This window comes from Papio anubis, chromosome 2 (assembly GCF_008728515.1).
Source record: "Papio anubis isolate 15944 chromosome 2, Panubis1.0, whole genome shotgun sequence".
Lineage (NCBI taxonomy): Eukaryota > Metazoa > Chordata > Mammalia > Primates > Cercopithecidae > Papio > Papio anubis.
This window is the reverse complement of record NC_044977.1, coordinates 74681309-74694011: the sequence shown is the minus strand read 5'-3', so window position 1 is coordinate 74694011 and position 12703 is coordinate 74681309. Positions and strand designations below refer to the sequence as shown.

Genomic DNA, 12703 nt, shown 5'->3' with positions numbered 1-12703 from the left:
TGAATAGCACAATGATACTACATTGCTGAGTATATTTAAAAGCATTAATTAAGTTGTAACCATTAAAACCAAGTCCTAACATTTGTTGTAGCACCGGTTTTCAGTTTTTAAATATTTCTGGAGATTCAAAACCAGAAGTGATCTCTCAACACTTAAGAGGTCAAGGTCTTAAGGAGCAAGTCCCACCCACAGGACTACATTATCTTGGGATTGGGCCTGGGAGTTTAGGATGCTTAATGTGTCTATTGTTCCCCTAATACACAGATTACTTTTTAAAGAAAAAATAGGCTTAGATATGTTAAGTCCCATGCCCAGATCACACAGGTACATGTTTCCTGATTCTTCCTGGGAAAGAGGTCCCATGCCCTTTTAAAAAATTTTTTAAAAATTTTTTTGGCCTCTTCTTTGGTATTTATTTCACTTTTTGTGTCACACTGATTCACTGGTCTCAAGACCTAGCTCAGTACCCCTCCTTGTACATCTTATAGTCCTGGCCTCATCCTATCACAGAGTTCATCAAATTCTATTGTAAATGCCTCTCCTCTTCCCACTACACTGGAAACTCCCTGAGAGCAGGAAATTTGCCCAGTTTACCTCTAAATGCTGACCACCCAACATGGGGTCACCTGCTCACAGTTGTTTTCAATATACATTTGGTCAATGGGCAGAGAAGTAGATTAATGGAGAATGACTGAATGAACAGATGCATCAACTGATTGACAGATAGAAAAAAAAAAACAAGAGTCACTACCCCGTAAGATCCAATTCTAATACTATCTCCATCCTGTAATAAGCTGAATTAAGAATGGAGAGATCTTGTAACCAGATTGGATTAGGTTTCTGATGATCAAGTATTCATGGATATTACCCGCAATAAGTAAGGCACCATCTCAACACATTTAGAAAGCATGGTTGAGCCATTTGCCTCCAAGATGAATGGCAGTTTGATTCTCCCTGTTTTTGAGGTTTTATATCTAGCTGAGTATCTGCTACTGAAACATGGCCTCTGCATAAGGCCATGCAGTCAGTCACCAAGGGCACTATTCACACAGATTAGAAACGGAATAGTTCCCCCCAGAGTTGTGTACTGTGGTGGCTTTGATGGGATCTAAGACTAGGATATAATTACACTACAGAAGAGAGAATTAAAAAGTGACAGCCCTTCCCCAAGAAAAAGAATGTTTAATTACTTATTCTTTTTCCTATTTTTTTTGTTTTTATATTTTTTGGAAGTTTAAATAATAGGCACTATAAGCCACTGATTTAGAATGAAACTTCTAGAACGGCACAGCACAGCTCTACCTTAGTTGTGGTATCTATAGCAAGTTGTTTAACCTTCCATGCTTCAGTTTCCTTGAATATGGAGAATAAAAGCACTTATATCATAGGATCACTGTGAGGGTTAAATGAGTTATAACACTATTACAGAATAAAATCTAGGCCGGGCGCAGTGGCTAATGCCTGCAATCCCAGCACTTTGGGAGGCCGAGGTGGGCAGATCATGAGGTCAGGAGATCGAGACCATCCTGGTTAACACAGTGAAACCCTGTCTCTAATAAAAAATACAAAAAATTAGCCGGGCGTAGTGGCGGGCACTTGTAGTCCCCACCTACTTGGGAGGCTGAAGCAGAAGAATAGTGTGAACCCGGGAGGCGGAGCTTGCAGTGGGCCGAGATCGCGCCACTGAACTCCAGCCTGAGCGACAGAGCGAGACTCTGTTTCAAAAAAAAACAAAAGAATAAAATCTAGCAAATCTAGCACGGGGCAAGTATTCAATATATGTTAATGACAAATAATAATTATTAACATAATTTTATGCTCACCTAGAATCCAACTAGCAGATACTCAGGATCCATTTAAAATCATTTTTCCTAACTTACTGTCTTGATACTATTCATGTATGTGTATATGTAACTATATAGATGTACTAATAATGACCATCGTTTCTTCCCTCAGACTATGTATATATATTTGTATATTATACTGTGCATACATATATATACTATATACTATATAGCATATTGTATACAGTATGTACATATACATATAGCATATAGTATATAGTATATAGCATATTGTATAGTATTCTATATGTATATACTATATGTACATATATATACACACTATATACTGTATACATATGCTATATATACTATATAGAATATACCATATACAGTATACAGTCAGGTTGGTTACTAGAACCCCCACTAATAACCACTATTGTTTCTTTCCTCAGACTATATATGTGTATATGTACTATGTATTTAAATACTACATATGCATATATATGATGCATATATAGTATATATGCTATATACTATATATAGTATGTACATGTATATAGTGCATATATACTGTATACACACATAGTGTATATATAGTATAGTACATGTGTGTATATACAGTATATAGTATATATACAGTATTCTATGCTATATATACATATATGGTATATGTGTGTATACACATGTGTATATAGTACATATACAGTATAAACAGTATACTATATATACTGTATACATAGTATACATACATATATGCTATATATGTATAGACAGTATACACAGTATATGTATATGCTGTGTATACATAAATAGTATATACAGTACACATACATATATAGTATGTACAGTATACACTGTACTGTATATACATACATAGTATATATGTATACTGTGCATAGTATATACATAGTATACTGTTTATACTGCTTATATATAGTATATGCTGTACACATATAGTATGTACAGTATATACAGTGTACTGTATATACATATATAGTATATGTATGTATACTGTATATATATTATATATACACACATATATATACACACATATATACTATATATGTATATACAGCAGATAGAATACTATATATACTATATACAGTATATACACATATATGACACTATACAGTATACTATATAGGTGTATATACAGTATAGTATATGTTTATATAATATATGTGTATATACCATATATACATAGTATATATACACATATGTAGTCTGAGGAAAGAAACAGTGGTGGTTATTAGTGGGGGTTCTAGTAATCAACCTGACTGAGTGTGCAGTCCTATTTGATAATTGTAAGCCAAGTCACTTAACTTTATTAGCCTCAGTTTCCTCATCAGTGAAGATACTAGTAGTAATTACTTCCTTTATAAGATTTCTACAAGTATTCAATGGGAAACTATAACGAAAACACTTAGCATAAACTTGGTATTCTGTAAGTGCTAGATTCTTGTTTTAATATGTGCACAACATGTTTCAGGCTAGTCACTCTGCACTTTAATGAACATAGTCTATCAAGGTAGTAACAAAATCTCAATTATAGGCTAAAAACACTGATATAAATGAGGGGGAAGAGAGACAAAAACATAACATTCACATATAATCCCCTTTCTCCCAAACTATAATCGGTTGACTATTTTTTTTTTGGTATAGGTTAATTTTCCTTTTATAGAAAATATCAAATTTACAGAACAGTGCAAGAACAAGAATAGTACAAATAATACCATACACATTTTACTCAGACTTGCTGGTTATTAACATACCAGGTTGTCATTTGTTCTCTCTCTCCCTCTTCCCATACATAATATATTTTTAACCATTTTTAATGCTTTGTAGTCATTTGAGCATAAGTTGCATCACACATTTATCAGACTGAAATGTGTTTACCCCTAAATACATTTGCATATATTTCCTAAGAATAGTGATGTGTTATTGGTTAATTTTAAATGCAATAGAAAAATATGTCATTGATCCTTTTAAAAGTCTACTTTATTCATATTGTAGTGAAAATAACACAATTGACATTTTCTTGTTTAAATTTTGGGCAGTTCCTTCCCCAACACAAACTAGGCAGGGGAATCAGAGCACAACTGGTGAAATTTCCTTACTTGGACCACAGAAGAAATACACACAATCCACTACAGAAGCCAGAAATTTTACTTATGTTTATTGAACACATTTGATACAAGGAAATTTTTAAAAATATATTATTCCTCATTCTCTTGACTCAAATGATTCTTGGGAAACTAAAACATCCTTTCCTTAAAATAAATAATACATGGTAAGGATACTGTGAAAACTTTCATGTACCTTCATAAATTGTCATGGAAATTGCTTTATAATTGCAACAAATCTTGATGAAAAATGTCAGCTAAAATTATAAAGCAATTAAATAAATTAACATGACTGCCAAATAGATATATTAGTATCCTACACTCAGCCAAAGACTACTCCATATGTTATTAGGAGGAGACTCTTTTTTACAATTTAATATGTTAATTTTTAAATACGGTCTTTAAGGTGATGGTAGGCAGAAAAATAAACCAAGAGCTTGGACTCTGGAGGTGGTTAGAACTAGGTTTGAATCTGAGTTCCATCATTATTAAACTGTGCCTCCTTGGAGATGCCACTACCTAAGCTCTCCACACCTCAATTGCTGCACTCATACTGCAGAATACAGAATACAGGTCTGATAACACTACCCCCTGCAGGGTTCAGAGAAGGTTAACAGAGACAAAGCTTGTAAACCACTTAGCACACTGCCTGGTGCATACAGTAAGTGCTCAATTAATGACAGACGTTATTATTAAGTGGTGAGGTCTGGTCTAACATGTTTTCATAAGAAGATTATAAATTACCACAACTCTAATTAAATTTAATCTAAAACTCCTTTGGCTTTCCCTTTTTCAACATCCCTGAGAACCTTAGAATAAAGAACACCAGCCAAACCATGTTTATTTGAATCTATTAGCAGACACACATAAATGAAGTCCAGTGTTACAAGCTTTTACATTTGTAATTTTTTCCCCATTTTTTCTCCAATAGGACTCTATCCACTCAGCAACTATACAATGGCAATTAGGGTTAACAATGTATAATAAGAAATACAAAGACACAGAACATTGGGGAATTAGCTGATGCTGGGAAAAGGCAAAAAATGTGCTGTTTCAAGCATGCCTATTATTGGCTAAATCATCCAATTATTAATCTTCACTATATTCTTGCCTGGCATCTAGTGTTGGGTTGTTACTCAACAAATGCTGGAAAGTCAGTTTTTTAAAACTTAGCTTGTTTAAAGAAAAAAAAGAATCTTCGTATAAATAAGGCCTCAAAGCCTAAAGAGAAATTGAAAAGAGTGTTTGGGAAGTCATGCTAGAAAGGGAAGGGAAAGGGGTAAGGAAGAACAATCAATCTTAACAGAGGGCCTATGAAGTGTCAAGCTCATGGCTGGGTGCATCCATACTTCTTGTAAACATCAGTAAAGATAATGAGGAAACTGAGTCACAGGACGCATGAGTAACCTGCCCAAGCCAACAAAACTGGTAAGTGGTAGAGCCTGCCAGCCTCTCAGGTCCACCACACGTGAAAGCCCATCACATCTGAATGTTCTAGACTCAACAAGACAAGCGCTAATGACACACAGGGGCAGGGCATGAGTCCAAGTGTACTATGCTGAATGGGCTCTGAAAGGTGGCCTGAAGATGCTGAAGGGCCTTTCCAGTGGTTCTCTTTTCCATTACATACACCATTGTGCCAAAGAAAACTAATAGTACAAATGGCTGTAAAATGCAGTGGTTTAAGATAATAACTTTGGGATCCATCAGACTAAAATCAAACTCAGCTCTGTAAGTGTATGTACCTGAGCCTCTCTAAATCTCATTTTCTTCATTGGAAAATGGATATAATAATAGCTTACACTTCAAAACATTAAGAGGATTAAAGGCAATAATGTAAGTAATGTGTTTAACAGAGTTCCTGACACACTGGGCATACTTGATAAACAGGACTTGATTTTTTTAAAAAAAGTTATTAATTTTTAAATTAGAAAGCATGGTGTCAGATGAGTTATTCAGTCTCTCTACTCCCGCTTTACCTCATATGTAACGACAGTAATAACTACCACTAGCATCATAGTACAACTAATCAAACAATATTTGTAAAGTACATAGGCTCTCTACTGACAAAGAGTGATGAATGCCAGCTGCCCTGTCTAGTGCAGAATTAAGAATTTCAGAACCGGCCGGGCGCGGTGGCTCAAGCCTGTAATCCCAGCACTCTGGGAGGCCGAGGCGGGTGGATCACGAGGTCAGGAGATCGAGACTATCCTGGCTAACATGGTGAAACCCCGTCTCTACTAAAAATACAAAAAACTAGCCGGGCGTGGTAGTGGGCGCCTGTAGTCCCAGCTACTTGGGAGGCTGAGGCGGGAGAATGGCGTGAACCCGGGGGGCGGAGCTTGCAGTGAGCCGAGATCGCGCCACTGCACTCCAGCCTGGGAGAAACAGTGAGCCCCGAAACAAAAAAAAAAAAAAAAAAAGAATTTCAGAACCGATCTTAAAGCTTTAAAAAAATGGCTCTAGATAAGCTCTAAGGAGAAGGATACATAAAATACATAAGATGAAAAACAGAAATAAAAAAGAGTCAGGGATGGTGGCATGTGTCTGTAGTTCCAGCTACTCTGGAGGCTGAGGTGGGAGGATCACTTGAGCCCAGGAGTTGCAGGCTGCACTGAGCTATGATCATGCCACTGTACTCCAGCCTGGGAGACAGAGTGAGACTGTGTCTCAAAAAATAAATAAATAAATAAACAAACAAACAAACAAACAAATAAATAAACAAGAAAAAAAAGAAAAAGAAAAAGCAAGATAGAAAAAGGTAAGTAAGGTAGAGTATCAACAGAAGTACCTGACATGGACTAGAATAAACAACACCTTGTAATAAATGGCACAATCCACCGATCACAATGTCACTTTTATTACTGACAAAAGCTACAATGGAGAAAATGGCTTTAGATCTTTGTTAACAAGGGGATTGTTAATAAATCACCCCCAAAATTACACTACCAAACCCATTCCCCAGCAAATCTCAAAACCACTGTCTTCCCCATGAGGTCCACTCAAAGAAGATTTCCAGCAAGGATGGACAGTGAATGCACGCTTCCCTGGGATCAGACAGAGCCCCCAAGAGAACAGGAATTGTCATGGTCAGTAATTTCCAGGTCCCTCTCATAAGCTCACTGACAGGAAAGCTCACTTCTCCCCTGGCAAGAGAGAAATAGAGATTCCACACTTCAATGCTCCTGAAGGGGCACACTGCAGAAATGCGAAGTGGTTTTCTGCTCGGAGTTGTCACAAATATGGGGGATGCTGCTGGCATTTATGAGGAGGGTTCCAGGGCTGCTCCAAGTTCCTCAATGAATAAAACTACAGAATAACAAAGAAGCTTCCTGCTTCCCTCAGCACCTTCCAGTGCTCCATCGGAGAGTCCCATGGATAAAAACGTGTTTACAGTTATCGGAGCCCATACTCTGGCTCCAAATCACACCTAAACAAAAAGCATTGTTATCTAGTCTCATGATTTTTTCATTTGGCACAAAACTCCTTGCCTGGACTATTACCTTACTTTGTGAAACATAAATCATAGCTCACCTTATACATGGTGAAATAGGAAACTATGTATAAGCAGTGCAGTGATGCCCTTGACACAGTAACACCCTTGACGTGGGCAATCTGGTGTTTAAAGTGATTTCTATGCACACAGTTTGTGCTAAACATCATGAGGAGTATAAAAACAAATCAAAAGCATAAGAAGTCATTGCTATCCATGAATGTCCTCTGTTGGAACATCCTCTTACACAGGATATTTTGGACAGAACCACATTTAAAGTCACAAATATATGATGGACAGGGGAACCTCATACCACAGCAAGAAACATTCACTTCTTTGTTCCAATGCTTGTCTTCTTAAAGGAAGCCCAATAGCAAACCAATGCATAGCAAATAAGTTTCAATGGAGAAGGACAGGTGTAAGCAGTCAAGGGGTGGGTCAGTAGGTGGGAGGAGTCCCTGTATCATAGACAAGCCAAGGGCACATGGGAAAATACAGTCATGATGGGTAGAAGAGAATGGGAGAAAAACAGTAGAAAGCTGATCAAGATAAATGTTTTACATTATAAGCAACAAACATCTGTGGTTAAATAGAAAAGGGGTAGAGTCGAAGAGTTCAGATCCTTAAGAGTTTGTGTACCTTAGATGAAGTTAAAGTTAGAGATGACATGATAGAGAGAAAGAAAGGGAAAGAGAGAGATATCATGACAGAGAATCTGGTACACAGTAGGTGTCCAAAAGCTGGAGAGCTATTGCTATTGTTAGTAGTCATAGTTTTGCCACAGGCTAGACTTTGCAAAGGCTAAAGCAATCCTTTCAGACAGCCCTTAGTTTACATAGAGGACACCGGCAGAGAAATAGCAATAGAGAGAGAGTTTCCAGTGACCTTTATCTCTTTATCTGATCAGTCCTATGATGCTTGCAAAACTCTCTAGTTCATGAGTTATGACCAGAAGCATTCTACCAGTGTCCAATACAACCTGAGCACAGGTATGCACATTCCAGGAGACAAACTATTTTTCAGCATCCAGTTCTTTATCCTGGATGCTTGCCGACAAATAGGTCTAGTTTATGTCATCAGCTCTAACTGTCAAAGATCACAGGAAAAGGGGTTGATTTTAGGCAAGCCATACTGGAAACAACTATGCTTAAGAGAAAACTGTAAGTTCAAATAGAACTAATGGTAATTTGTGGCCCCATTTAAAATAATAGACAATGTTAGCAGATGCTAAAATGCCCATTTGAATATAGCTATCGTATAAAGACCAGTATCACCTATGTTTACCACATCAAATTTAAATCGCCTTGTAGATCAAATACACGTAATCCCTCTGTGAAGTCCTTTAAGTCAATGATCAATACCTCTTAGACTGGTTACAATGGTCTCAGTATTGGGAAGAGCCTTGATGAACAAAGTGTTAAGCTGGAGAACAAAACTGACTTATCCTTTCCTCTTTTAGGCAACCTTTGCTTGAAAAGAAAGATGACAGTTGAGCCTAGAAAAGTGAAGAGGAATGGGAGGGGCATTGTTCAGCATTCCAGAGAACCGGCACTACTGGATGAGTTGTATCTCGTTTTGACAGCAGCAGTATAGTAAATGACAAGCCCTGTCAGGTAATGCATCTATCTTCATGGGAAAAGCGGCCATTCCAAAGCAAGAATCTCAGATGTTGTCACATCAGCTAGGATAAGAAGTCATAAAACAGGAAGGCTATCATTGCAGGAGGTACGGTGATATCTAGACTACAATTAGGAGGAGCTGTGAATGGGCACTCCAGCTCCAAGCTCATGGGAGCTCTGACATTCTTCTTGTGTGCCTCGATTACCAGCCACATAATTAGTGAAATCCTTATCAGTCATCTATGACCCTTTTTGGGGCTCAAGACTCTGACCTTCTTTTTATGCTGAAAGTCTTAGGGTCAAAGCAATTCTTCTGTTTTTCTCAAATGCTAAGTGAGGAAGAAAAAAATAAAAGAAGAAAAACAAAGAACATCTTTTTCCATTTCTTCATTTGTTCATTTGTTCAACAAATACTTATCCTATAGTCCAGGCACTAACCTAGGAGTGGCCTGGTCACTCAGTTAGATATGCTGCCTGACTCCTGAAAGTTGGAATCTAATTAGAACAGGCAGGCACGCAGCAGGGACTACAATCAGGCACAAAAAAGGCATGAAGGAAGTCACAGAGTGCGGCTTGGGGAGTGGGGTGGAGGGCAACAGGCCCAATCTGCAGAAGCAACGGAGGACTTTGTGGAGGAAGTGGCATCTGGCTAAAACTTAAAAAGAAGACTGTGAACTGGTCAGATAGAGAGGCGGCGGAATAGAAAAAATAATATGTACCCATTTATAAGAAGACACAAAGTGTGTTTGGAAGACGAAGTTTGTAGGGTTGAAGCGCAGATTGGGAGGGGTTGGGAATGTGAACAAAACTAGAGGGGGAGAAAGACAGAAATATTAGCTAGATGGTTCTGAGGAATGAGAGAAGTAGGCATGTTTACAAGCATTGCAAACCCATTTATTATGGTTTTCTATAGGTACACAAAGAAAAGATCTAATGGAAAATAAGATAACCTAGATATGCTAAGAAAATCATGTAATGATTTTTCTGAATCTAAATCATTAATTAAAATTATATTGTACATACCAGTGAATTACTTGAACAACAGAGAGAATATACTTATTTTTAAGGTATTATGCCTGCCATTGCTCCCAACCCCAAGACAGAAAATATCATTATTTTCAACCACTAGAGCTCTAAATTCAGCCATCAGAAATATTTTTTCCTTTTACTCTCAATAGTCTGTATATTACTCTAATCAGGCTATTACTAATAACACCCAACTTGGGAGTTACAGAGAACTGGTTTAACCCTGACCATGCTACTTGCTGTGTGACCTTAAGCAAACTGGTAACCTCTCTGAACCTGTTTCCTTTAATAAAACTCACCTTATAGGATTGCTATGTGCATCTGATAAGACAATGGTTGAGTCAGTACTACTATTTCCATTTTACTGAAGAGTCAACGAGATTCAGAGAGGTTATGTGACTTGTACCAGGCCACACAGCCAGCAGAGCAGCCCTCAGACTTCACAGCAGGCCCCTGAACTCATTCTGCAACTGCATCTCTTTTCTGTTGGGGTTTTTCTAGGGGTATTTTCAATGGCAAATATAATTAAATTTCAACTAACATATCCTTTCTTCTTACTGTAGAAATAATAAAAGTTCTTGAATAAAGGGAAAATAAAAGGGGAGTCGAGAATAATAATAACCGTAACAAAAATAGCACTGGATGAACACTTTAAATGGGTAAATTGTATGGTATGTGAATTATATCTCAACAACACCGTTACAAATTTTGAAAAGTAAAATAGCAGCAGATGAGAAATGAGTAATACGGCATTTCAAATGGTACAATTTTGAGAAAGTTCAATTTTGTTGCTTCATCTTTTGGCCAGTAAAACAGGGGTACTATTATCTGCATTTCCTCTGCCAGAGAATTAAGATAAACTGAGCCCTAAGTGGTAAAGTGTGCTATGATGCACATACAGCTCCAATACATTACGGCAACACTAAAAATAACCTGAGAGTGAAGGAGCTTTATTTCTTCATTGCCAATGACCCATGAGCCTCCTAAAATGTACAAGGAAAGAAGTCTACCCCCACCACAAGCACCTGTTCATGAGGTCATCTCTTCTCAAAATATTGAAGTCACTGAAATGTCAGTGGCAGGAAGTTCTGGAACGTACAGATTACACGAGCCCATTTCCCTGCAGCACAGTTACATCATCATCAAGAGAATCCATTCCCCAAATCCACGGCTTCCTAATCCATTAGCACAACGGGCTGGTGGAGAGCTTGGCTTTCCCAGTCATATGGGCCAGAGAATCAAAATAAACACAAATGTGGCCAGAGGAACACAAGTCGAAAGAATCCCAAGTCAGCCCCAGTCTACTCATGTTCAAAGGCACACACGCTCCACCAGACTCCAAAACAGACCTCTTCTGAATTTCCTTCCCATTTTATGAAGGAAGTGTAAAATGAATTGTTACCTGTTTTCTCTTTTAGTAGGAACACCATTTCTGCTTTCCAAATTCCTGATTTACTGGTTTCACAGCCATAAAACATCAATGCCAAGGGCTTTATACAAGCAAAAACAAATATGATTTTTCCACTGTTTTTAAAAGACAGGTCGTTTTTGCCCCAATTCCTACATAGTGGTAAGCTTAAAATCAAGCCATTTAGCTCACAGTCAGGTCCAATAAATCAGTGGAAAAAATAAACGGGAGAGCATGCCAAAATGTAACCATGGTAACACCACAGATGCATCAAGAAATGGTGCGCTCATTTGCTTCATCCCCATTTCTTAAATTGGAATCTAAGTAGGGGAAAAATTACACAGAGAACAATCATGATTCTGCAATTACTGATTTCTGCAAAATTGTATTCAACCTGCTGTGCTATAACTTCAGAGGCAGCTACAGGGCAGCTATGAAAACAGCCCCAGATGACATAAGAGTTAAAAAGACCAGATCTGCCACTTACTAACCCTCCCTGTGACTTTGTTTCTTCATCTGTAATATGGGTGTCAAAGACTCCCAACTTCAAAGGGTTACTACAGGAGGAATGCCTGACAGTGCAGAAGAGGCAGGGCAATGATGAACTCAGGCGACTCGAAGCCCTGATCACCTTTGGCTTTCATTTTATTGGCTTCCTCATTGCCTCAGTTTCTTGATTTACAAAAATAGAATGATAATCCCTGCCCCATCTATGTGATTAGCATTAGGAATTAATTATTATTAAGCCAAAATATAATACATTATTATGAGGGTATTACCAGGATTACAGTTTACAACTTCAAAGCTAAAAGACTAAAAGAACTGAGGACCACAAGTTCACATTAACACATCATCACACTCCTCTCCGTCAAATGCAGCTTAGCCACTCCATGGACAGAGGCAATCTTGGGGCCCTGTCCCAAGTTACTTGTAGCAAACTTCTTTTCCTCTCAGAGCTTCTGTTTTATTTATGAGTAAAATAGAGAGCCAGGGGCTATTCTAGAATCTGATCTATGGAGGTTATCATCTAGAACTACAGTCTAAGTCTTTTCAAATCTACAGAATGCCTTAGATTAGTTCTGCTTGTTCTTTCACAGCAGTATCAGAAAACATTAGCACTCTAGCATATCATTTGCAAGGCTTTTTTTTTTTTTTTTTTTTTTTTAAAGCAAACCATTTATAGCAAACAAAACATAGAAATAAACAGGGTACCTTGAACATAAAATTATTCCTCCTTTCTTTTGCTGGTT

General features: G+C 37.6%; 1 protein-coding gene across 23 annotated transcripts in view; it reads right to left on the bottom strand.

The window, feature by feature from the left end:
- Positions 1–12703, bottom strand: part of MAGI1 (membrane associated guanylate kinase, WW and PDZ domain containing 1) — a 677304-nt gene that overhangs the window by 251058 nt on the left and 413543 nt on the right. The gene's annotated exons all lie outside the window — the stretch shown is intronic.